At 40.2% G+C, this 22,965-nt stretch overlaps 1 long non-coding RNA gene across 1 annotated transcript in view; it reads left to right on the forward strand.

Annotated features, from left to right (window-relative positions):
• Positions 1 to 22,965, forward strand: part of LOC141582751 (uncharacterized) — a 36,553-nt gene that overhangs the window by 11,368 nt on the left and 2,220 nt on the right. Inside the window, exon 3 of the long non-coding RNA XR_012515627.1 lies at positions 18,777 to 18,863. This is a non-coding gene — a long non-coding RNA (uncharacterized LOC141582751). The remainder of the gene's footprint in view (positions 1 to 18,776; positions 18,864 to 22,965) is intronic.

Genomic DNA, 22,965 nt, shown 5'->3' on the forward strand with positions numbered 1-22,965 from the left:
GTCATTGTGCAATTGTAATCCATTTATAATGTGACACTAGAATATTCTACAGTTTTATCACAGTAAGCTTAGCCCTTCTGAGGTATTTTGACTGCAACTAATGTAAGCTATGAAATCCTCACTAACAAAACAATGATTATGGCTTGGTTATGAAGTTTTAACCTCATCACCCCAGTATCCTCCTTTGTTGCTTAATGGAGAAAACAAGATTAATGGAGAAACTGCCATGCTCTTCTTAATAGTCATTGTTTTTTCTTTAAATAAGTATGGCAAATTTTAAATTGCTGTATTTCCAAAGAATGATGCCTACAGAGATGGATTTTTAAAAATCAAGACCACAATCAAATGTTTCTATTCTTTGTTCTAAAAACAGTCCAATTCTGAGAATTTACTTGTAAGTTCCTAGTTCTGCATAACAATTTGGCACCAAAAGTCTTAGACAACAAGGCATCCTACCAATGTGTCCTTTTTTTAAAAAATTCGAGATAAGGTTTTACTCTGTTGCATAGGGTGGAGTGCAGGAGTATGATCACAGCTCACTGCAGCCTTGAGTTTCTGGGATCAAGTGATTCTCACACCTGAGCCTCCCAAGTAGCTGAGACTACAGGTGCACACCACCATGCCCGGCTAATTCAAAAAAATTTTTTGTAGAGTTAGTGTCTCTGTATGCTGCCCATGCTGGTCTTGAACTGCTGGGCTCAAGCGATCCTTCTGCCTTGGCCTCCCAAAGTGCTGTGATTTCAGGAATGAGACACTGCTCCCATCCTCTGTGCTTATTTGACTGTTGATCCTAAACCAGCAACACTGTCATTCTCTTGGGTTCACCAGTCTCCCGTTATCTACATAATGCAAGTGTCAGGACAGACATGTTATGTATGCAGTGCATACACAATACTCTCCGATGTTGTCTTTTAAAATCAAGATTTTGTCTGCTCAATTTTCAAATAAAATTTCTTCTACAACTCAGTCTTTCAATATTCAAGAATCTGTTTTCTAAATTCTGTTTATCAGTTACTTATATGCGATCATGCTCCAAAAATCACCAACTTGCTTGCAACAAAACACTTGGTTAACAAAATCTTAATTTGCATTATGAGCTGTTTTCTAAAGGTGCTAGAGTTCAAGAGCATTGCTAAACAAAGACTTTCAAGTGCTTCACACATGGTAGATGCTCAATAAATATTAAATTACATATATACAACGTAGTTGATATTTCTTTTGCTCTCAACCAATAAAAATTTGCTAGACTGCAGCGTCATACACAGAACCCTAGGGGAAATGACAAAGTAGAAAATATTGCCTCTGCTTTACTGAATTGGCAACAAATTGGGATTAAAAAACCATACTTGGCCAACAATTACAAAAACAGTTTCTGTTAAATTGCATAAATATAGAGCAAAGGCTGTGTGCAGAACATGAAAGAAGGGCAGATTTCTTGAGACCTGGAGTGGTCCAACACGGGGTTTTGGAGGGAGACAGTTGGGCAACTGGGAAAATCTCAAGCATAGGGAGTAAGAAAGTGAATGTACAAGGATGAGATCTCACACAAAAACCATCCCACATGTTAACCTTTCTCAATAAATTTGGGCTAAATGAATTCAACTCAAGTAAGAAAAAAGATATAATTACTTGTGTTAGATCAAGTTTAGCCTAAAGCTGCCTCCTTACATATTTTAGGTTTGGCCTAAAGGTGTCTCTGTACCTTGTGAACTATAAGAAGTGGAGGTGTAAACAGACTGTAGCCTACACTTATGCCAATTATCGAGTTTTGGCCAATCAAGTGTAGCCAACTGTTTGGACCATGTTTAAATAAGGCAAACCAACCTGTAACCAATCCAGCTGTTTCCGTACCTCACTTCTGTTTCTGTACGTCACTTTCCCTTTTTCTGTCCATAAATCTTCCACTGCATGGCTGTGCTGGAATCTCTCAGCTTACTCTTGCTCAGGAGGCTGCCCAATTCATGAATTGTTCATTGCTCAATTAAACTCATTTACATTTAATTCAGCTGAAGGTGTGTGTGTGTGTGTGTGTGTTTGTGTGTGTAACTGTTTATTAGGAAAGACCTGGAAAGGCTGACTATTGCACCCTGTTGTCTTCCAGTAAGTCATTTCTTAGTCCACTTCTAGGAAAATACTTATTGGAGCTATTTTTAATGACTCAAAGAGGTTGATTTCACACTCACAATATCTTTAGATCACCTACCTATTAATAGGCCTTGCTTGTTATATAATATAAGGGAGAAAATATAATATTCTCTCTACCTTTCACAGTTCTTCATGGACTTCCAGTAACAAAACAGAAGTTCAATAACATGCATACCTCCTGTATTATAGAAGTCAGGGAGATCTTCAAGAGTAAATCTCCAAGAGTTAATCTCAGAGAAGCGGCTTTGACTTCAGACTATTTAATCCTTTGCTGAGATAAAGAAAGAAGGATGTGAGGAAAGGCAGGTTATAGTGAGAAGGCCAGGAAAAGGACAGTAAACAGGGGTAGGATTTGTTACGTAGATGTAAGTGGTACCTTCTCCACTGATAAAAGTCTAGTGATTTAGTTATCCCTGTCTTCCTGGTGGGAGAATGAGACACTCTGAGAAGAGGAGATTTCCTTTACAGATGTAAATTTATCTTAGGAAAGAGTAACTTCTACTCTGTTATCAGAGCTTCTCCTGTGTCTGCAGTTTCTCAAAATAATCAGCTCAAAATAATCCTTATGCCAAAGAGGAATATTTTGGAGTGGCATATTCTTGTTTGCTATAGTTATATTTTGGGGTGATGGATCCTAAACTCCATCACTAAGAAGCAAGCTCACCTGTGAAGATAATCTCTGGTTCTGCTACCCTCTAAGTCCGCTTAGTTCTTGTTACGTCTTTTGTGATGTTGAACAGAAATGCTTGGTTATGTTTTTGGTCAGGTGCCCTTTATGTAATTAAATCTCTCCCTGGATTTCTTTTCTTTGTTCTCAAACTATTTTTGTCTTCAGGCATTCTTGCCTCCTTTCCTGCATGGCTTTTTCTTGCTTATTCTGACTTTGTGTCAGCAAAAGGCCTGGGTTCCCTCCATTCCCTGAAGGCCTAACGGGTAGTGATGACTTGACTGGGTGGAGACTGCCCTGTCCCTGTGGCACTCTCAGACCAATTGCTCAGCCCCTGCGGGCACCCAGGAAATGCAGGGGTTTAGGAGAGAAGTCTGGTTTCTAGTGAAGGCTATCAAGTGCATAGATTATAGCTGCATCTTATTAGCAGCTCTGGGAACATCTAGCAAACCACATCATCACAGATCTGAGACGGGAGGTTTACACAGAAAATGAGAACTGTGAAAGGGGAGAGAAATGCCTCCTGTTCCTGTTTCTGTGCTGTGCATCTAGGCCACCGGGAGGTAACTTTTGTTCTCTAATTGGAAATGTTCATTCTCGTTCACTTGGCTGTATAATGAGAAGAAAGATTCATTTTCACAAGTGGCCACTGATTCCTCACCCTAAGAACTATGTTCTTCACAGTGTTCCCAAGCTCAGGAGTATGACAATGACATTCTCTTGTCTCTAGCACCAAAGTAGGATTCCTGCCTGATTTTCAAGGGCATCCAATAAGCTGGCCCAGACTACCCATCCCACCGCATGTCTCCTACAGTTTTCTGGAGAGTTTCTCTTGTTCTGCTGGAGAGACCTACTCACCCCCACCAGGACAGGCCAATGTTGTCCTACTGTTAATTCTTCACTAACACGATATAGAAAGGTATCCCTTCTTGTCTCCACTCTACAAAATCCAGTGAATTCTTCATATTACCGTTCTTCTGGAATTAGAGAATCTCAAGATCAGAAGGGATTTGTAAGGTTATTCAATCCAGCACCCAGCTCATAGCAGGCACTTTATAAATATTTGTGAATTAATTAATGAGCTACACTTCTCTGAGCAACTCCAGCTGGGATCCTCTTTCTGACTATACCTACTGAAATAGATCCATGCGTCAAAATAGAGGCTAAATAGACTCTCCTGAACAACTCACTGTAGAAAAATTTCATTTCCACTTTTCAAAGAAATAAGAAAAGCAGTTTGAAGGGTGGTATTGATTATTTTAATTCACCAAGTATGAACACGTGTAACAGTCATTTCAAATGGTTAGAATGGGCCATGAAAAGTACCGTGGCTCAGTGAGGCCTACAGCAATCAATTAAGAATTTTAGACCAAGGAGCTCTCAGTTAAGAGTATTCACTCCTGCTAATTCTTTTTTCCTCTTGTGCTTTTTTACTTTTTTTTTTTTTTTAACTTGTATTTTAGGTTGGGGGTACATGTGAAGGTTTGTTACATAGGTTAACACATGCCGTGGGGGTTTGTTGTACATATTATTTTATTACCCAGGTATTAAGCCCGGTACCCACTAGTTACCTTTTCTGTTCCTCTCCCTTCTCCTACTGGTAGATAACTACTAGGCCTAATACTTGGGTGATGTTGTTTCCTTCTTTGTATTCGTAAGTTCTTATCATTTAGCTCCCACTTATAAGTGAGAACATGTGGTGTTTGGTGTTCTCTTCCTGCATTAGTTTGCCAAGGATGATAGCCTCCAGCTCCATCTATGTTCCCACAAAAGACATGCTGTCCTTCTTTTTTTACAGCTGTGTAGTATTCCATGGTGTATATGTACCACATTTCCTTTATCCAGTCTGTCATTGATGGACATTTAGGCTAATTCCACATCTTTGCTATTGTGAATGGTGCTGCAGTGAACATTCGCGTGCATGTGTATTTATGGAAGAATGATTTACATTTGTCTGGGTATATACTCAGTAATGGGATGGCTGGGTCTAATGGCATTTCTGTTTTTAGCTCTTTGGGGAATCATCACATTGCTTTCCATATGGTTGAACTAATTACACTCCCACCAACAGTGTATAAGTAAGTGCTCTCTTTTCTCCACAACCTTGCCAACATCTGTTATTTTTTGACTTTTAAAATAATAGCCATTTTCTACAAAGAACTAAAACAGATTTATAGGAAAAAAACAAGCTCATTCAAAAGTGGGTGAAGGATATGAATAGACACTTTACAAAAGAAGACATATGTGAGGCCAACAACCATATGAAAAAATGCTCATCATCACTGGTCATTAGAGAAATGCAACTTAAAACTACATTGAGATACCACCTCACGCCAGTTAGAATGGCGATCGTTAAAAAATCTGGATACAACAGTTGCTGGAGAGGATGTGGGGAAATAGGAACACTTTTATATTGTTGGTGGGAGTGTCAATTAGTTCAACCATTGTGGATGACAGTGTGGCGATTCCTCAAGAACCTAGAATTAGAAATTCCATTTGACCTGGCAATCCCATTACTGGGTATATATCCAAAGGATTATAAATCATTCTACTATAAGGACACATGCACACAAATGTTTATTGCTGCACTATTTACAATAGCAAAGGCCTGGAACCAACCCAAATGCCTATCGATGACAGACTGGACAGGGAAAATGTAGCACATATACACCATGGAATATTATGCAGCCATCAAAAATGATGAGTTTGTGTCCTTTGTAGGGACATGGATGAACCTGGAAACCATCATTCTCAGCAAACTGACACAAGAGCAGAAAATCAAACACTGCACGTTCTCATTCATAGGCGGGTGTTGCACAATGAGAACACATGGACACAGGGAGGGGAGCACTACACACTGGGGTATGTCGGGGGAAAATAGGGGAGGGACAGGGGGGTGTGGAGTTGGGGAGAGATAGCATGAGGAGAAATGCCAGATATAGGTGATGGGGAGGAAGGCAGCAAATCACACTGCCATGTGTGTACCTATGCAACAATCTTGCATGTTCTCCACGTGTACCCCAAATCCTAAAATGCAATTAAAAAAAATAATAGCCATTCTGACTGGTGTGGGATGGTATCTCATTGTGGTTTTGATTTGCATTTTTCTAATGATCAGTGATATTTGGCTTTTTTATATGCTTGTTGGCTGCATGTATGTCGTCTTTTGAAAAGTGTCTTTTTGGGTCCTTTGCCCACTTTTTAATGGGGTTGTTGGTTTTTCTCTTGTAAATTTGTTTAAATTCCTTACAGATGCTGGATATTAGACTTTGTCAGATGCAGAGTCTGCAAATATTTTCCCCGATTCTGTAGGTTGTCTGTTTACTCTGTTGATAGTTTCTTTAGCCGTGTAGATGCCCTTTAGTTTAATTAGATCGTACTTGTCAATTTTTGCTTTTGTTGCAATTGCCTTTGGTGTCTTTGTCATAAAATCTTTGCCTGTCCAGGATAGTCTTGCCTAAATTGGCAGAAAGAGAGGACAGATAAGAAGTAAGGAGTACCCACCAAAGATGTGACAAAATAGAATTTATCTTGTCTTCTAGGAATGAAAAAGTGGGAACTTACTTACAGGGTAATCATGGACTAAGAGCAACGAGAGGGTATGATCTTATGTCCTGCAGAGCTTAGAGATTCATAGTTTCTGGATAAAGACTTCCTAGGTTCAAATCCTGCCTTTCCCCCTGTGACCATGAACAAGCTGCGGTGTTCCAGTTTTCTTCTGTACAGAATGAGGGAAATAACATTACATTAGAGGATTTTTAGAGAAAAATAAGTGACATGCTTCAATAAAGCATTAAGCACTATACCTGCCACATAGTAACTTCATTAAATGTGAGATAAAAAATTATTTATTTTATAATGGGAAACAGCAGGCTGTAAAAGAAGAAGTTTCTCACTTTCTGAAATATATGTGTCTTCCTTTTGGTAGGGGCAGGGAGTAAGGTTTAGGAAGAGAAGTGGGTATTTTTCCAGAGGGAGATGGTGAGAATGAATTAATGATTTTGTGACTAATAGGCCATGAGGTCATATGGCAGGGTTTAAAGTAGCTTCCCACTGAGATAGCTCAGTGCTGCACGTACAATGTGGAAGGCTCTGGGCATGGGACTAATGAAAAGTAAGAATGGGTCCCTTGAAGGCTGAGGCTGGAGGTGCCGGCAGAACACTTGGGCCTGGAATCCTGTGGGTGGTTGAGAAAGGGGGAACTAGAACAACCCCTGGGAATGGAAATATGGAGGGAAGAAAGTCAAACTTATTTTTGTAGACTAGTGGCCCAAATACCTGAGGTGGAGTGTTTCTAAGTGACCACAGGATTGGACCAGAGTAAAGAGTTGACGGGGCAAGGGAATGTAAATTGAAGGGAAGTATTACTGGAATGCAGGGGCATTGCATGGCTTTAAGGGCCTAAGCAGCTTTCATATTGCTCTTCCATTGAGGTTCAAAGACGGAAGGCTGGAGAGCAGGGCCAGTACAGGCAGAAATTGCCTGTACCATTTTATAGAATGTGTTTCTCTTGGAATACGCTCTGGGCAGCTCCAGGAGTTCTGACCAAGGCATACATGGCTAAGTTCATGTTTGGTTACTCACATTCTGAAGTCACTGACACCTATTAGTCCATCTTGTCCTTGAGGAAAGACTGGTTTGCAAGCTTTGCCTGTGCCTTTCTGTGGGAAGCCAGATGATCAACGGGTGTCGTTGTTGGCTCCACGAGAGAGGTCATTTTGCTTGGTGAGAGATTGTAAGTAAAAATAGAAGTACCAATGTAGTCTCCTGGGCAAATGACTTATTCATGGGTTCTAAATTATTGAGGTCATTGAAGAGAGTGCTATTTTTAACCTTTGAGAAAGGAAAGAACAGGGTGAACTGGGCTTTAGGGAGGACTGTGTCTTCGTAGGGCAAAAGGCAATGGTGTAAATGGGGGCTGAAAAGAAAGGTAGGGTGCATGCACCTTGAGATGGACATGTGCTCTGTGCATGACCCTCGGAAGTATTCTGTGTATAGATGAGTATGCCTCATTTGCAACCAGCCAGCCACAAGGAGGGAGACTTTAGAGAGCTGAATTGGCAACGTATGCAGATGTCTTAGCTAGAGTCATTTTCCAGAGAGCTGGGGAGAACTCTGTGCCACAAAATGCTATTCTGTTGTTCTGGAACTTCTTGTGCAGTCTTGTAAGTGCCTGTTGTTAAGTGCAGGAATTTTTAATGCTGGTAGATATATACAGTCATCATCAAAACTTAAATTAGGCTGAGCGCAGTGGCCCACACCTGTAAGCCCGGCACTTTGGGAGGCCAAGGTGGATAGATTGCTTGAGCCTAAGGGGTTTGAAATATGGTGAGATTTCATCTCCATGAAAATGTGCAAATTGGCCAATCATGTGCCAATGCACTCCAGTCAGGGTGACAGAGCAAGACCCTGTCTCAAAAAACAAAAACAAAAAAGGAAAATTTAAATTATATAAACTTAAGGTATGTGAAAGATATACTCAAAAGTCATCATTTCCTAATGATTTTTACACCTTATTATCTATGCTCTTGATGCTATTTACAGTTGTGTATACGTGTTGGGAAAATACTATGTAATAGTGAGCTATTGCACATCTCTTCCAACAACTTTGTGTTCAGTGACATCACATTGGCTTTTTAAAAAAGGTTATAGTGCAAACATTTGTACTATGGAAATGGTCAAATAATACAAATCATGGCTTGATTTATTGTTTTGCTGATTGTCTAGATTTAAGATATTGATAGAGAAAGTGTTACTAATGCAGATTCAAATGTATAAGTAAATTGTGTCTGCAGCCATTAAGTTGTGAATGGCACAAAAATTATTCTTCCGGTTTTCAAAAATCATGATCTGAACCAGCAATGGCTCACATTATTGGCAAATGAGTGAAGGTTTGATATAAGTCTTCCTTGTCTAACTTTATAACTTAAATTTATAGCATTTAATAACATAAAAATATTGACCAACATTCAGATCAGAACTACACTCATTTGTCTACTACAGCCACAGAATGGTTATGGATACAAGAGTTCAGAAAAAAAATCAACCAAAGCATTCTATGAGGGTCAATTGGCTTTGTGGAATTTTATAATAAAAAGTATTGTATACTTTATTATTATTCATAAATTATGTGTTGCATGTCCTTTATATCAGTAAAGTTTATATCTTATATATAAATACTAATATCTATTAGTTTACATACTATATATGGCATATACAATTATACTTATGACATATAAAATTATATATATATATGTATGTATATATGTGTAATACATGCCTTTTTCCCCCAGTGAGCTGCTATTAAACATTTACCAGCACAACGCTGAGACTACCAGTATATTTACTAAAACATCCTGTAGAATTTAAGTTAATTTTGTTTGGATGCCATTTAGAAAATATGGTAATCTGATTTTATATTTTTTTAATAAGTTAAAAGAGATTCAAAATGGTGCATCAAGTTTATTTATGTCAGGGAAGGGATTTGAATGGACGACTTTGCTTTTGTTTAATACACCGGAGACTTCAAAAAATCAGTGAGGTTCATTTTATTAAATCATTGAGGTTTATTTAAGTCTGTAGCCTGAATCAATTCAAGTTCTTGGTGATAATAAGCTTCACTGATAAAAGGATTTACCACGATCCCATTGTTCTCTTTGATCATGATGACTCCTCCTGGGTATGGCACCTCTGAACATATTGACCCCTGCTAGGAAGTGAGTGTTCAATAAGAAATGTGCTCAGTTCTGAGCTAACCCTAAGGGAAATGAGAAATTTCATTCATGGACTGTTTCTGCTTCCTTTTTGATTTACTTTCCCCTGGAGAACAGATACACATTTTCCTGCTGTTCCATACCTTTATCCTCTTACCCAGTGGTAGGAGGAGAGATCAGTTTTTGGCCCCTGGGAAGGCATGTTAAAATTTTATTCTCTTCCCAGGCCAGACATGATTTGGACATGAGCTCTCCTTGGGTAAGTGGCCCTCTGGGCTTTATTTCTGAGTGATGGTTTCTTTTCTCAGTAAATGTAATATGTGTTGAAATGGGGAATAAAAAGAATAAAATGGGGAATAAAAATCAGTCAGTATGACTTTCTCTATAATCTTATTTCTCTTTATTGCTTATCAAAATAGTGCTTCTCTTCTAGTTCTCAACATGGTTAAACAATTCTTGACATTTCAACTATGTTTATTTTTATTATCATATTGATGATAATTATTAATACAAAGGTAATAACAGTTATTTATTGATCCTCTGCTATGCATCAGGCACTAGGCCAAATAGTTTTATCTTCTCTAATCTCCAGAACAGATATACTAGTTATCACTTTCTTTTTAAAAATAAGAAAATTGAAGCCGGGTGCGGTGGCTCAAGCCTGTAATCCCAGCACTTTGGGAGGCCGAGGCGGGTGGATCACAAGGTCGAGAGATCGAGACCAACCTGGTCAACATGGTGAAACCCCGTCTCTACTAAAAATACAAAAAAAATTAGCTGGGCATGGTGGCGCGTGCCTGTAATCCCAGCTACACAGGAGGCTGAGGCAGGAGAATTGCCTGAACCCAGGAGGTGGAGGTTGCGGTGAGCCGAGATCACGCCATTGCACTCTAGCCTGGGTAACAAGAGTGAAACTCCGTCTCAAAAAAAAAAAAAAAATAAGAAGAAGAAAATTGAAATCTGAAGATATTTAATAATCAAGGCTTTAACCAGAGCTTATATGATTCTAAAACTCCCATTTTTTCCCCACTGTAGTAAGATTTTTCTCTTCCATCAGTAACTCATTAGGACTGAATCCTATTGGAGGAACATGTTGAATGATGAAAAATTCTGAAAGCTGCATTTGAGTCGTATTAGCCAAGAATCCACATTGGGACTTTCTTACTTTAAGCTTGTGCCATTGCTAATGAATTCCTTAATGGCACTGATAATTAATGTGTTTTTGGTATCCTCACCAAGATCAGGTAGAGCCAGGGCAATAAGCGTTCAAGAGAAACTTCCTGAAAACCCAGTGACTATCTGAGCACGCAAGGATACAGAGCCTTCTGTTTCATTGACTGCTGGTATTTGAAATTCAGAAAGTATGCTGCCTTCAAACTTACAATATATCCCATAGGTTTTCTTGTATAGATGGCATCCTGTAGATGTCCAGCAGTACTAGAAATGAAACATGGCCTGTGTGATGTGGATATATTTTGTCTTCCTGGTAGAATCCCAGCCTTCAGGCTAGAAAAGGGATGCATTTGGTGTAAGGCCAGCCAGGTAAGGAGCAAGCAGCCCTTCAACACAACAATCCTTTGCTGTTACATAACATCTTTGTTCTAAATCTCTGCATCAGGCAATCAGAAGAAATGAAAAGGACCAACGCCTAAGGACAGAACTACTGGAACTCCTGACATAAGCAACTAAGTGGCATTAAGCCTAGAGAGAGAGAAGCTGTTGCGGACATCCTTTTACTTCCATAGCTCACTTCTAAATATCGAACAAAAAACTTAGGAAGAAAGGCTTTTTATTGCAACAGTTGAGATTCTCCTCAGAGATGTCTCATCCAAGAGGCATCTCTCCAGTCCCTTTATCAGGCTATTGAAATGAGCAATAAGGGTAGCCTTAAAATTAAAGGAAATATCCATATAGGCAACAAAGGCTAAGGCAGGGTATCGAGATGTTTTCCTCATGTATCTACCAAAAGAATGATGAAAAACTATATGGCCCTGACTCTTGTAACTTATTTTTCTTTTTTCTTTCCTTTGCTGTTTTCTTTTTGAGGCAAGGTCTTACTCTGTCACCCAGGCTGAAGTGCAGTGGTGCAGTCATGGTGCACTGCAGCCTTGATCTCTCAGGCTCAAGCAATCCTCCTGCCTCAGCCTTCTGAGCAGCTAGGCTACAGGCATGTGCCACCATGCCAGGCTAATTTTTTTTTTTTTTTTAGAGAGAGGATCTTCCTATGCTTCCCAGGCTGGTCCCAACTCCTGGGCTCAAATGATCCACCTTTCTTGGCCTCCCAAAATGCTGGGATTACCATCCTGAGCCACCAAGCCTGGCCCCCTATCTCTTTTAAATTTACACATTTGAACACACCTTTATAGTTGCAAAGCATGTGGTTTCCACCATTACTGCATGTTGTGCATATGCTTTCAAGATCTTTTCACCAAAACCTCAAAGCTAAAGATTAAGTACATTCAATGTACTGAAAATACCCACCATACAATCTGATTGACACAGCAAATCCTCACTGTCAAACTAATAAAGAAATCAGTACTATTCTGTGTCAGAGAAAAAGTAGTTTAAAAAATTCAAATAAATTATTGAATATACATTTCCTCTTGACAGTCTTCTCCCTCTGAGTCTCAATTGTGAGAAAGAGAAAGAGCTTGGGAGAAAATAGTGTGCCACCAGGATGGCATGAAGCTGCTGCTTTCTTCCATATTCCTCAGCCAGGCTTTCTTGGCTTTCTTTCAGGGTCTCTCTCAAGAAGGATGTGTTTCTTACTTGAATCTGTTTTTGCTTCCTAGAGCAATGGACCTTGCTAGGGTTAGCAATGGTTAGCTGTGTGCTTTCTTTTCACACTGGAAGAAAGTCTGCTGTAGGAGTGGAGATGCAAAAAAGATCCTGCAATAGCCGAAGGGTTCTCAGACAGAGTGTTTCCCCCCAGTTCTTCCTCCCTTCTTTCCTTTTTCCTTCCTCCCTTCCCTAGCTGATAAGAGAAAGAGGATTAACTCTTTCTCTTCTTCACTACTTGATGCTCCTACAGCCATTCAAAACCCTCCCCAACAAAGAGAGAAGTCCTTCCCTATCTGCCATACTCAGGCTGGCATACAGATTTCCTCCTTGCATTGAAGTGTGATGCAGGTGAATTTACCGTCAAGCTCATGAAGCAGAAGTGTCAGAGACTCTCACTTTCATAGCCTTTTCCAATGTCTAGAGAGGATCCAGAAGATGTGATTATAATGCTCTATATTTTTGAAAAATTTTCAATGCAAGGTATTTTGGTATTCTCTTACTTAAAGAAGACCCTTCTCCCAAATTGTGTAAGTTTTCCGTGCCTTTAGGGTTTCTAGATTTAGCAAATAAATATTCAAGATACCTTGTTAAATTTAAATTTTAGATAAACAATAATTGTTATTATTCCAAATATTATTTGGGACATGCTTAACTTTAAAAAATATTAATAGACCACAAAGAATTCTTCATTACTGCAAATACTGCATAAAAAATATTTGCTGTTAATCTGAAATTTAATGTAACTGGGCATCCTGGAGTTTGTCTATCAGCAACCCTGCACCCATCGAAACCAGGATCCTCCCTGCTAGGACACTGAACAGCAAGGTAAGCCTTGCTGATCCTGAAACAGATAAAGATGTCTTTGAATTTCATATCACAAACTCTTCTCAGACTATAATTTGAGACTTGGAAACATCCCTGCCGGCTGATCTTATGCAACCTTATTTTTGGCACATTTTTGCTACAGAAACATAGATCAAAATAATTTCCCAGCTCTGTGGGAAAATGAGAAACTCTGTTCTCTAGTGAGAGACAAGTGAACTGTGAAATTTTACTGTTGTGCCTTGTGTAGGGATCCAGCGTGGGACATGTGTGTTTGGAGAGGAGGCACAGTAACTGGCTTTAGACAAGCCACATCTAGTGAGGAAGGAGAGAATGGTAGCCCAAGAGAATTTTGGTTGAGATAGGCGATACTACATACGTAGTGCTTCTCAAATGTTATGAGTCCCAACCTACAGCAAGAAATAATTTTCCAGTGACCAAATACACACATCTGTATACATGTGATTAGAAGAAAAGTTTCATGAAATATTTACCATTACCTCACATACAATTATTATATATAATGCTCCCTGATTTTTCTATTCTATTTTATTAAAAACAAGAGTTGATTGCATTCAATTGATTTCACAACCAAGTAGCACGTGATTATTGGTTTAAAAAAACACTGCACTAGAGGAACACCACTTGAAGTAACTCCTCCAGGACTGGTTAAGGTGGTCTCCAGTAGAAAAGGAGCTTGCATCATGATGAAAATCCATGAGCTGCTTCCTTCATCAAGAAAATCTTGCTCTGAAGACAATCTCAGTGAAACAGCTGCTTAGTAACAGTTGATTTATGTTCTGGTGTCAATTCTTCATCCTGTTGGGATGGGTAACAAACAGTTTGCAGGTGGGCACCAGTCCTCAGATGACCCTTAGAGAAGCAGTGTGCACTGCAGTGCATCACAGGAGAGAGGAGAACAACCATGGAGTGAGGGGCCGAGCAGCATAACAGAGGAAATGATGAGTGACACTTGTCATGTCCAAGAAGACTCATTGCTGAGACCTACTAGGGGCCTGCTTTGGAAAAAAGCTGTAGATACTTTTCCAGGGGTCCTATATTACTTGAGATGGGAGTCCCTTTCAGACAACCTGCATAAAAGGAATTTAATTCTTGCATGCAGAGGAAAGGATCGGAGAAGATACAAAGATTTGACTGTGAAAAATTAAATTGGTTACTCTTACCCTGAAAAAAGTAAAGTCTGTCTCTCACTCTCTGTAATGTTTATGTCAAACCCTCTCTTTTTTCCTCAAATCACCAATTCCTTCATCTGGTCTTCTAATTCCAACTTAATGACCTTGACTTACACTTCACAGAGAAAACAGAAGCCATCAGAAGGGAGTTCCTTCATCTCTCTACCAAACCTACCAGTCTATCAGCACTACTCTCAGCCTCCCTTCCCAAAGCATCTACTGTGTGTTGACAAGGGGAACTGTGGGAACCTTCATCACCCCAACAATGGGGCCTATACTTCCTTACATTTTGTATGCAAACTCTAGATTATATTACTCTGTTCAATAGTAAGGGAAAAGACAAGCAAGCAATCCTTAACAAAATAGGTCCATTTTGGCTGCTAAACAGCCTTATTCTAACTGTACTCTAAATCACTGCACGTGAGAAGAAAAGAACATGAAATCACAAGGCCCTATCTCTCTTTAAGTATGCAAATATTTTAGCCGCTCTTCGATAGCTGTCTCTATTTCATATTGGTTGGTAGAAAACTATCAAATACTAATCCTCCCATTTGAGATCAGATCCTGTTCTGCCTGAAGACCTGAAACCCAGGCACTCGGCTTCAGATCTTTCTCTCCTGCATCATCAATCATTCCCTCTCTACCAGAGCCTTTCCCCAGCATTCTCATATGCTGAGGTATGTTCCATCTTTTTAAAAAATGCCTTTATTTATTCCACATCCCCTCCAGTTACTGCACCCTCTATTCTTCACAGATGAGTTTCTCTACAGAATTGTGTAGGGTATATGGTAAATATTGAAAAATGGTCCCTTTCTGCCATCTTCATTGTGCTAGTCTGCCTTCAGCACCAATCACTGTGCCCAAAACAAACTTGTTACAAAAGTCACCAATGACTTCCACACTGCAAGTCTAATAGGGGCTTTTTGATTCTCCTCTTCCTCAATCTTTTAGCTGCTTTAGATACAGTTCCTCACCCCCTTCTCCTTGAAACATTCTTTGATCTTGGCTTCCATGGGTAATACACCTACCTTGTTGGCTGTTCCTCCTATCTTTCCACCATTTCTCCTTTAGCTTCTTGACTGGCTTACCCTCCTCTAACTAATCTTTACCTGTTAGGAGATCTCCTCTCTCCCATCGAGAAAAAGATACTCCCTTAGTATAGCCCACCAAAGCAAATGGCATCTCTATCCATATGGTAGCCTCTTAAGCAAGTTCACTTTACTCTGTCTGCATTGCTGTCACTTAAGTCCAAGCCACTATCATATTTTGCCTCTACTCTGAAAGTTTTCTTGTAGCTCTCCTTGTTTCACTTCTGCACGCCCCCACCTCCACCCCACCTATTAATTCATGTAGCAACTATCATCATATTTCTAAAACACTATTCAGATTTATCACTTCCCTCTTCAAAAATAACAGATCACTTCCCATAGAACTTATAATAGATGGCAGGCTCCTGAACAGGGTGTCATAGGCCCTATGTGATCAGCCCCTGCCCACCTCTCCAGCCTTCTGTCTTTCCATTCTGGTCTCTCACCACTGCTCTCCCACCACACTGCCCTGCCTTTAATTCGTTATAGGTTTAGATCCTTCTTGCCTCGGATTCTTTGTACATCCTGTCCACACTTCTGGGATCGCCCCTCCTCCACTTCACCTGCATAACTCCTGCTCATCTATCCTTCCAATGGCAGTTGGAACGTAAATTCTTTAGGGAAGTCTACACCAAATATTTCACTCCCACTTCATCAATCTAACTCAATTATTGTGGCTGGGTAGAGAAGAACTCTCTCAGCATGCTGAAGTTTCTTCATAATGTATGCTACAATTTATAATTACATAATTTCCTTTGTGGTTTTTGTTTTCTTTCTTTCTTTCTTTCTTTCTTTCTTTCTTTCTTTCTTTCTTTCTTTCTTTCTTTCTTTTTCTTTCTTTCTTTCTTTCTTTCTTTCTTTCTTTCTTTTTTTTTTTTTTTGAGATGGAGTTTCACTCTTGTTACCCAGGCTGGAGTGCAATGGCGCGATCTCGGCTCACCGCAACCTCCGCCTCCTGGGTTCAGGCAATTCTCCTGCCTCAGCCTCCTGAGTAGCTGGGATTACAGGCACGAGCCACCATGCCCAGCTAATTTTTTGTATTTTTAGTAGAGACGGGGTTTCACGATGTTGACCAGGATGGTCTCGATCTCTTGACCTCGTGATCCACCCGCCTCGGCCTCCCAAAGTGCTGGGATTACAGGCGTGAGCCACCATGCCTGGCCGCTTGCTTTCTTAATATTGGTTTTTTCCACTTAACTTCAAGTTCCATGAGGCTAGTGCTTGGACCAGAATTGGCAGCCTTAGTAAATGCTCAGCAGCTTTAAAATGAGTGAATGAGAAATATGTTCACTAATCATTTAAATTGTATTCTAAATATTGAAAAATGGTCACTTTTTCAACCTGAAGTTTGCTGACAAATACACTTCACACAATTATGTGTGTGCAAAATGGGTTAAACACCTATTTATTAATGCCTGCCAGTTGTGTGCCAGAGCGGGCTTGTATAAGCTTGATAGAGTCAATTCTGGGCATCTCTTACAATTTCATATTCAGAGTTATCATATTGGTAGCAAATATGATACCTGTCAGGTGCCCTGGCAAGTTAAAGATTTGTAAAGTTACAAATGAGGGCTTTTTCTTTCCTTTGGAGAGTTAGTTTACCAGCACACCATTTGTGTCTACTATATACCAATGCCATGTTAGGTATAATGGAGCCCCCATAAAAAATAAGTCATATTCTCTGTCCAGGGGAAGTTTCCAGTCTAGTTTAAAAACCACAATATACATCAAGAATCAAGGAGCATTAGGGTATAGTTGTGCAGTGTGAATGCATCCATGGTCAGAAAAGGACAAGATCGGTATAGGCTGGGTTAGTACCAGTGGACATTCAGAGAGTGAAACCAACTCTGAGACTCATGGATGGAGAAGATCTCTTCTGTAGCTGGAAGGGACCACAGAGGGCAATCTTGATGGAGGAGCCACAAGGATCAGGGCTACTCGTGAGTCAGAGTAACTGAAGTTACAATTGAAGTGGGAAGAAGAAGGGGACAGTGTCTTAGTTGGAAAGAGTTGCTCTTGACTTGCTCTTCTTATTCAATGTAAATTTGGTAAATTGAATCATATTTTTTAAATGGAGAAACTGGAAATCTTAGCATTCTTAAGGTGAGTCCTATTTGAAAAAGATGAAGTGTTTAAAGGGTAATCTTCCTCCGTTTTTCAGATTTAAGTATTTCTTGAATAACTTCCTGGAAGCTGTGCACATCTCTGCTATATCCTCCCAGGCACATTGCTACCTGTTGGATGCCCTGACAAGTTAAAGACTTCCCTTTTCTCTGACCCTCTGTCTCTTTATTTCTGAAATAAAATGGTCCAACTTGATCATCTCTAAGGTGTTTCAGAAAAATTGCATGGTTCTCAGTGGTTAGACATGTGAATCATATTTCTAAGAGTGTCTAAGAAGCAGGTCAGTAAATACCATTCTGAAATGTCTCTTCCTTTGATCAAAAGACTCTCATGGACTCTGTGGGGATAAAGGAAAGAAGTAAAATGACCCTTTTGCTACAGAGTCGAATAAGTTTTCTTTTAGCCAAAGATGACATTCAGCATCTGAGGATGGCAGATACTAGGGGTTTTCCTCATGAACACCATTAGGTAAATTGACAGGAAAATAAGGTCACCATTTGACAGGGAAATAAGGTCACCATTTTTAAATCAACAGGAAAAGAGCAGAGCAGGAAGATGGAAAAATGATTTATCCTGTAGCCAGATGGCATAAAATTGACTGGAGAAACTAATCAAATCAGTCTTGATAAAGCTGATGCTGCCATATATCCCCTGTGCCTAGAAGCCTTGTCAGAGCTGGTCTACCATCCATCCTGACTTAGGATACAGGTTGACTCCCTCACCTAATCTGAATAGCAGGCCAGTTGCATGCATTTCAGTTATGGTTTGTTGATTTTTTTCTCATTACAGTTAAATAGAACATGATGATGCTAAGTTTGGAAAAAGGCTGATGTCTACTGAAGGGACCTGCTCCGAGTTGCCTGTAAAATTCCCCAGTAGGGCTGGTTCTGGGCTCTCAAGACCACCTTTCTCTCTCCTTCCCTGCTTCCTCCACATCCCTCAAAGCAGAAAGAGCTGATGCTAGGTTGGCTTCTTAAGTCCACTCATCCCAAATCAGCCTGAAGCTGCAGTGTATCAGGGAGCTAGCCTGACATCTTTTCTCCAGTCAGCATAGCCCACTGTTGCTCTGCACTGCTGTGGGCCGCCATGTTGACATGTGGCTCAAACAGAGGCAAGGCTCAAGTTTTTGAGTCTGGAGTTCCCCAACCCAGTTGGCTGCAACCATGGCAGAAAACAGGGGTCAGGGCTATCCCAGAGGGCAACTAGACATTTGTTTCGGCCTGAATCTTTTAATTTTTTTCAGTTGCAGGATGAAGACAGTAAAAATCTGGTGCTCAAGATGGCTCAGTTCACTGTATATTTAATGAGTTTCTGCACTAAGGGGAGAAAGGTGAGTGAGAGGGGCTAAGGGGAATGAGGACACAGTTTCTGCATTTGAAGAGTTCACAATCAAATGTGTGAGATTTTGCAAAAGCAAATACTTTGAATGAAATTGGACAAGTAACAAAACGAAATATACATAGGTTGCTGTGGGAGCCTAGAGGTGTGATCTTAGACCACAAGGAACTGTTAATTGAGCTGTTGTGAAGGATGAGCCAGATGAAGCAAGTTAGAAAGAGAGTTCTGTGGCAAGAGAAGGTCATGAAGTATAAACGGCAGGACATGATGGGATTGGTGCAGAAAGAGTGTAAAGTAGAAGACAGGGCTTGGTAGATGCAGAGCTGGAAAGGGAGGCAGTAGTCAGGTCAGAAAGGGACCCCAGTGCCTTGGGAGAAAACTGGACTTTACTCTGTAGAGGTTTGGGAGCTGTTGAAGGATTTTGAGTAAGAAAGTTAATGACTTATTTGCATAGATAGATTCCTCGAGTGCAGGAAGAGGGTGGGTTTAAGGAGAGCAAGACTAAAGGCAAGCAGATCCATTACGTTTGTGCAAAGATATGGGAGTTTCCGGGCAGTGGTGGCAGAGGTTAAAGGAGAGATGAATCTAAGACATATTAAGAAGGAAGATCAGAAGAACTAGAAGAACTTGATGATGGAGTGGATATGGCGGGTGAGATGGTGAGGCAGAGGGATTTGCCTAGGACGACTGCCAGGTTTATTGCCTGGGTGATGTAAACAAGGCTACATTTCTCAAATTATGTATCTTATAAAATGCTGCTACTGAATGTGAGGAAGTATTGTGTGAAAAGTGACTGTATCCTCAGATAATTTTGAGAAGTTCCAGCTTTAACAGAACTAAAGTATTAATAGATCTCTCTACTGCAGGACGTCTCCAAGCCTTTAATATGCAAATAGTAGTACCAAGATAATAATAACTGATATTATTAAGCACTAATATGAGCCTCACTTACTATGCATTCAGGGCTCTTAGCAAATTGGAAGGAAGCAAAGTCTTTGAGAAAACTTCTGAAACTTGAAAGTGATATGTGAGCAAGTATATAAACACAAATTAATAATGTTGTAATATGGGTTAATAAAGCAAGACGCTCCAAGTACACATGATTCAAGCCAAAGGCATTGTAGGAAATGGCCAAGTAGAAGGCTAAATATTTTTATTCATGATCTCAGGTTCCCATAGCAATGCTGTGTGGTACATATTTTGCACCATGTTTTACAAGTAGGGAAACTGGGTCTCATAAACTAACTGGGTCTCGTCAAACAACTAACCAAAACTCACCCACATCTAGTGAGGGGTAGAATATCATCCTTAACAATTTCCATGTGCCAAGATACACTGTGAATCTGCATGGGAAGGATATAGCACGCAGTGTCTCCCAAATTTAAATGATCACAGAACCTTGTGCTTATGGAATATCTTGTGGGATAAGCGGTATTTGGAGCACATTTTGTACAGACTAGTACTATTAACTAAGATCAGAAGTACAGATTTATAAAAGGAAAATTGCATTTGTGCAAAGCATGATAGCATAAGTTTAAAACTTTCCATAATAGAAATATATCTAAATGTTATAGAAATTCAAAGAAGGCAGAGCTTATTCTCAGTATTGATGTTCATTCAGGGAAGATGATCAGTTAAGATGTTGTCAGCTGCAAGTAACAGAAGTTCCAAAAGTACAAAAGTTCCAAGTACTAAAAGTAGCAAAACAAAGAAATGTATTAATATGCATAGCAAAAGTCTAGAGGTAGAACAATTCCATTGTTGGTTAATTCTGTGACTCAACATCATCAAATATGCAAGGATTTTTTCCGATCCTCAGCGTGCTAAATTACCCTCCTACACTCCAAGGTGGCCAGTACAGTTCCAGGATGCAGACTGCATCACAGGAGGTGAGGGCTGATGTCAGAGCACTGAGATCTAACACTGGGTTCTCATCAGGGCTCTCAGCAATGAGTAGTTGAAGAAGCCATCCATGTTACTAGGAAGACATCTCCTTAGACTCCAAGAAGAAACTGAAGCTTCCTGCTAAAAAACATTTGAAACATTTCTTGAGTCCACTGCCATCTAAGGAGTGAACCGGGTAAAGCCAACACAGACACAAGGCACTTAGGTTAAGGAAGACGAAGTTTCCATGAGCAAGCTCACAGCTGGTGTTCAGCTGAGGATGCTGGAGGGAGCCACATCTCCAGGATGGCTGCTCTTCAAGCTGTGAGTCAGCACACCACGACCACTGACAACTTAGAACGAGGGCCATCCCAATGCAAGAAGTATTCTGATATACATGGCTGGACCCTGAGAAGACAAAGAGATGGCAAAAGTTTATCATTAGTTCCCTAATGGATTATGTGACAGACTGTCATGTGAGGCCTTAGAAAAGAGGTATGAGTGTATGGTCAACCAATTCTCAAAAATTCCTATTGTTATCTTCGTATCTGAATGATAAAAACACTTCAGTGTTTGGTATTTAGAAGTATCTGGACTAGGTGAAACCTGTTTCTAGCTCATATTGATTCTAAGAATCAAAGTGACAGAATTGAAGAATTCATTTCATTGAAGAGGTTCATTTCTGAATTGCAAAAGCATTGTGTAAATGGTAAGCCCCATGAAAATAGTGTTCCAGATTATTAAGAAATATATTTAATGAGTCCTTGGCATGCATTTTGGAGGAAAAGAAATATAAAAGAATAGGCCGGGCATGGTGGCTTACGCCTGTAATCCCAGCACATTAGGAGGCCGAGGGGGGCAGACCACTTGAGCTCAGGAGTTCAATACCAGCCTGGGCAACATGGCAAAACCCTGTCTCTACAAAAAATACAAAAATTATTTGGGCGTGGTGGTGCGCGTATGTAGTCCCAGCTACTGGGGAGGCTGAGGTAGGATGATCAATTGAGCCCAGGAGGCAGAGGTTGCAGTGAGCCAAGATCATGCCACTGCACTCCAGCCCAGGTGACAGAGCGAGACCCCATCTCAAAACATCTATCTATCTATTTATCTGTCTGTCTGTCTGTCTGTGTCTGTCTGTCTGTCCGTCCGTCCGTCCGTCCGTCTGTCCGTCCATCCATCCATTCATCTATCTAATAAGTCAGGGACTGAAAAAAGGGAAAAGTAAAAGAAAGTAAAGGTGAGATAATTTACACAATAGAAAACAAGGAAACCTGACCAAGAGAACACCTCCAGTGTCAACTTTCTCAGGGATAATTTCTGTTTTTCAAAAGTATAGGAGGTGTAGTAGAGCTGATAGATCCTTCTCTTATGATGCAGCGATGACAATGCGATGGAGTAACAGGGTACAGTCAGAGGGCATCTCACCAGCAACCTCTGGAAGAGCTCTATAGTCTAATAGTTTGGAGTTTCAACTTTTAAGACAGAAGGTGACAGTGAAGTGTACTCAGTTTGGATTTCATCTGCCAGTGTTGAAAGGTTGATGAAAACGGACTGCTACATTGAAGAGCTGAGTTTTCAAAAACAGAATAGCTCAACCTACAAAATGATGTTGGAAAGAAGTTGCAGAATGGCATGCGAAGACCAAGGACCTAAAAAGGAAAAGCAGGCATGGAGAAATGGGGCTGGAGAGACAACAAATATTTATGGGGCATGCAGCTGCTCTGCTAAGTACTTTCACATGTCATATCATTTAATTGGGAAGGTAAGGCACAGGGAAGAAGTGCTGAGTGAGTTTCCGTTTGATGCTGCTGGAGGGGAGTGAGGAAGAAGAAACAGAATCAAAAATTTTAAAAACATAACACATGTAGTTAGTCCATATATACTTAATTAAGTTAGATTGTATTTTCTGGCATTCAAGCCCATTTATGATCCAAAACCAATATATGCTTGCTCGTCATCCAATTCCACTTCCCTGGGTATTCACTCCCCGTCAGTAGCATCAAACAGAAATGTGCTCAGCACTTGTTCCTTGTCCCTGTGTCTTGACTCAGGGTATTTCCTCCCAATGGAAAGCTCCTTTTCACATTGTTTCATGTCTGTATCTAACTACTTCTTCAAGGACTAGCTCATACTTCACCAAACCCATAGCTGCCTTTGTGGTGGATTCTGTTGGTACTCTATCCAACAATCACCTCACTTTCCTCTTTTTT

The sequence above is a fragment of the Saimiri boliviensis genome, chromosome 2, assembly GCF_048565385.1.
Source record: "Saimiri boliviensis isolate mSaiBol1 chromosome 2, mSaiBol1.pri, whole genome shotgun sequence".
Taxonomy (NCBI): Eukaryota; Metazoa; Chordata; class Mammalia; order Primates; family Cebidae; genus Saimiri; species Saimiri boliviensis.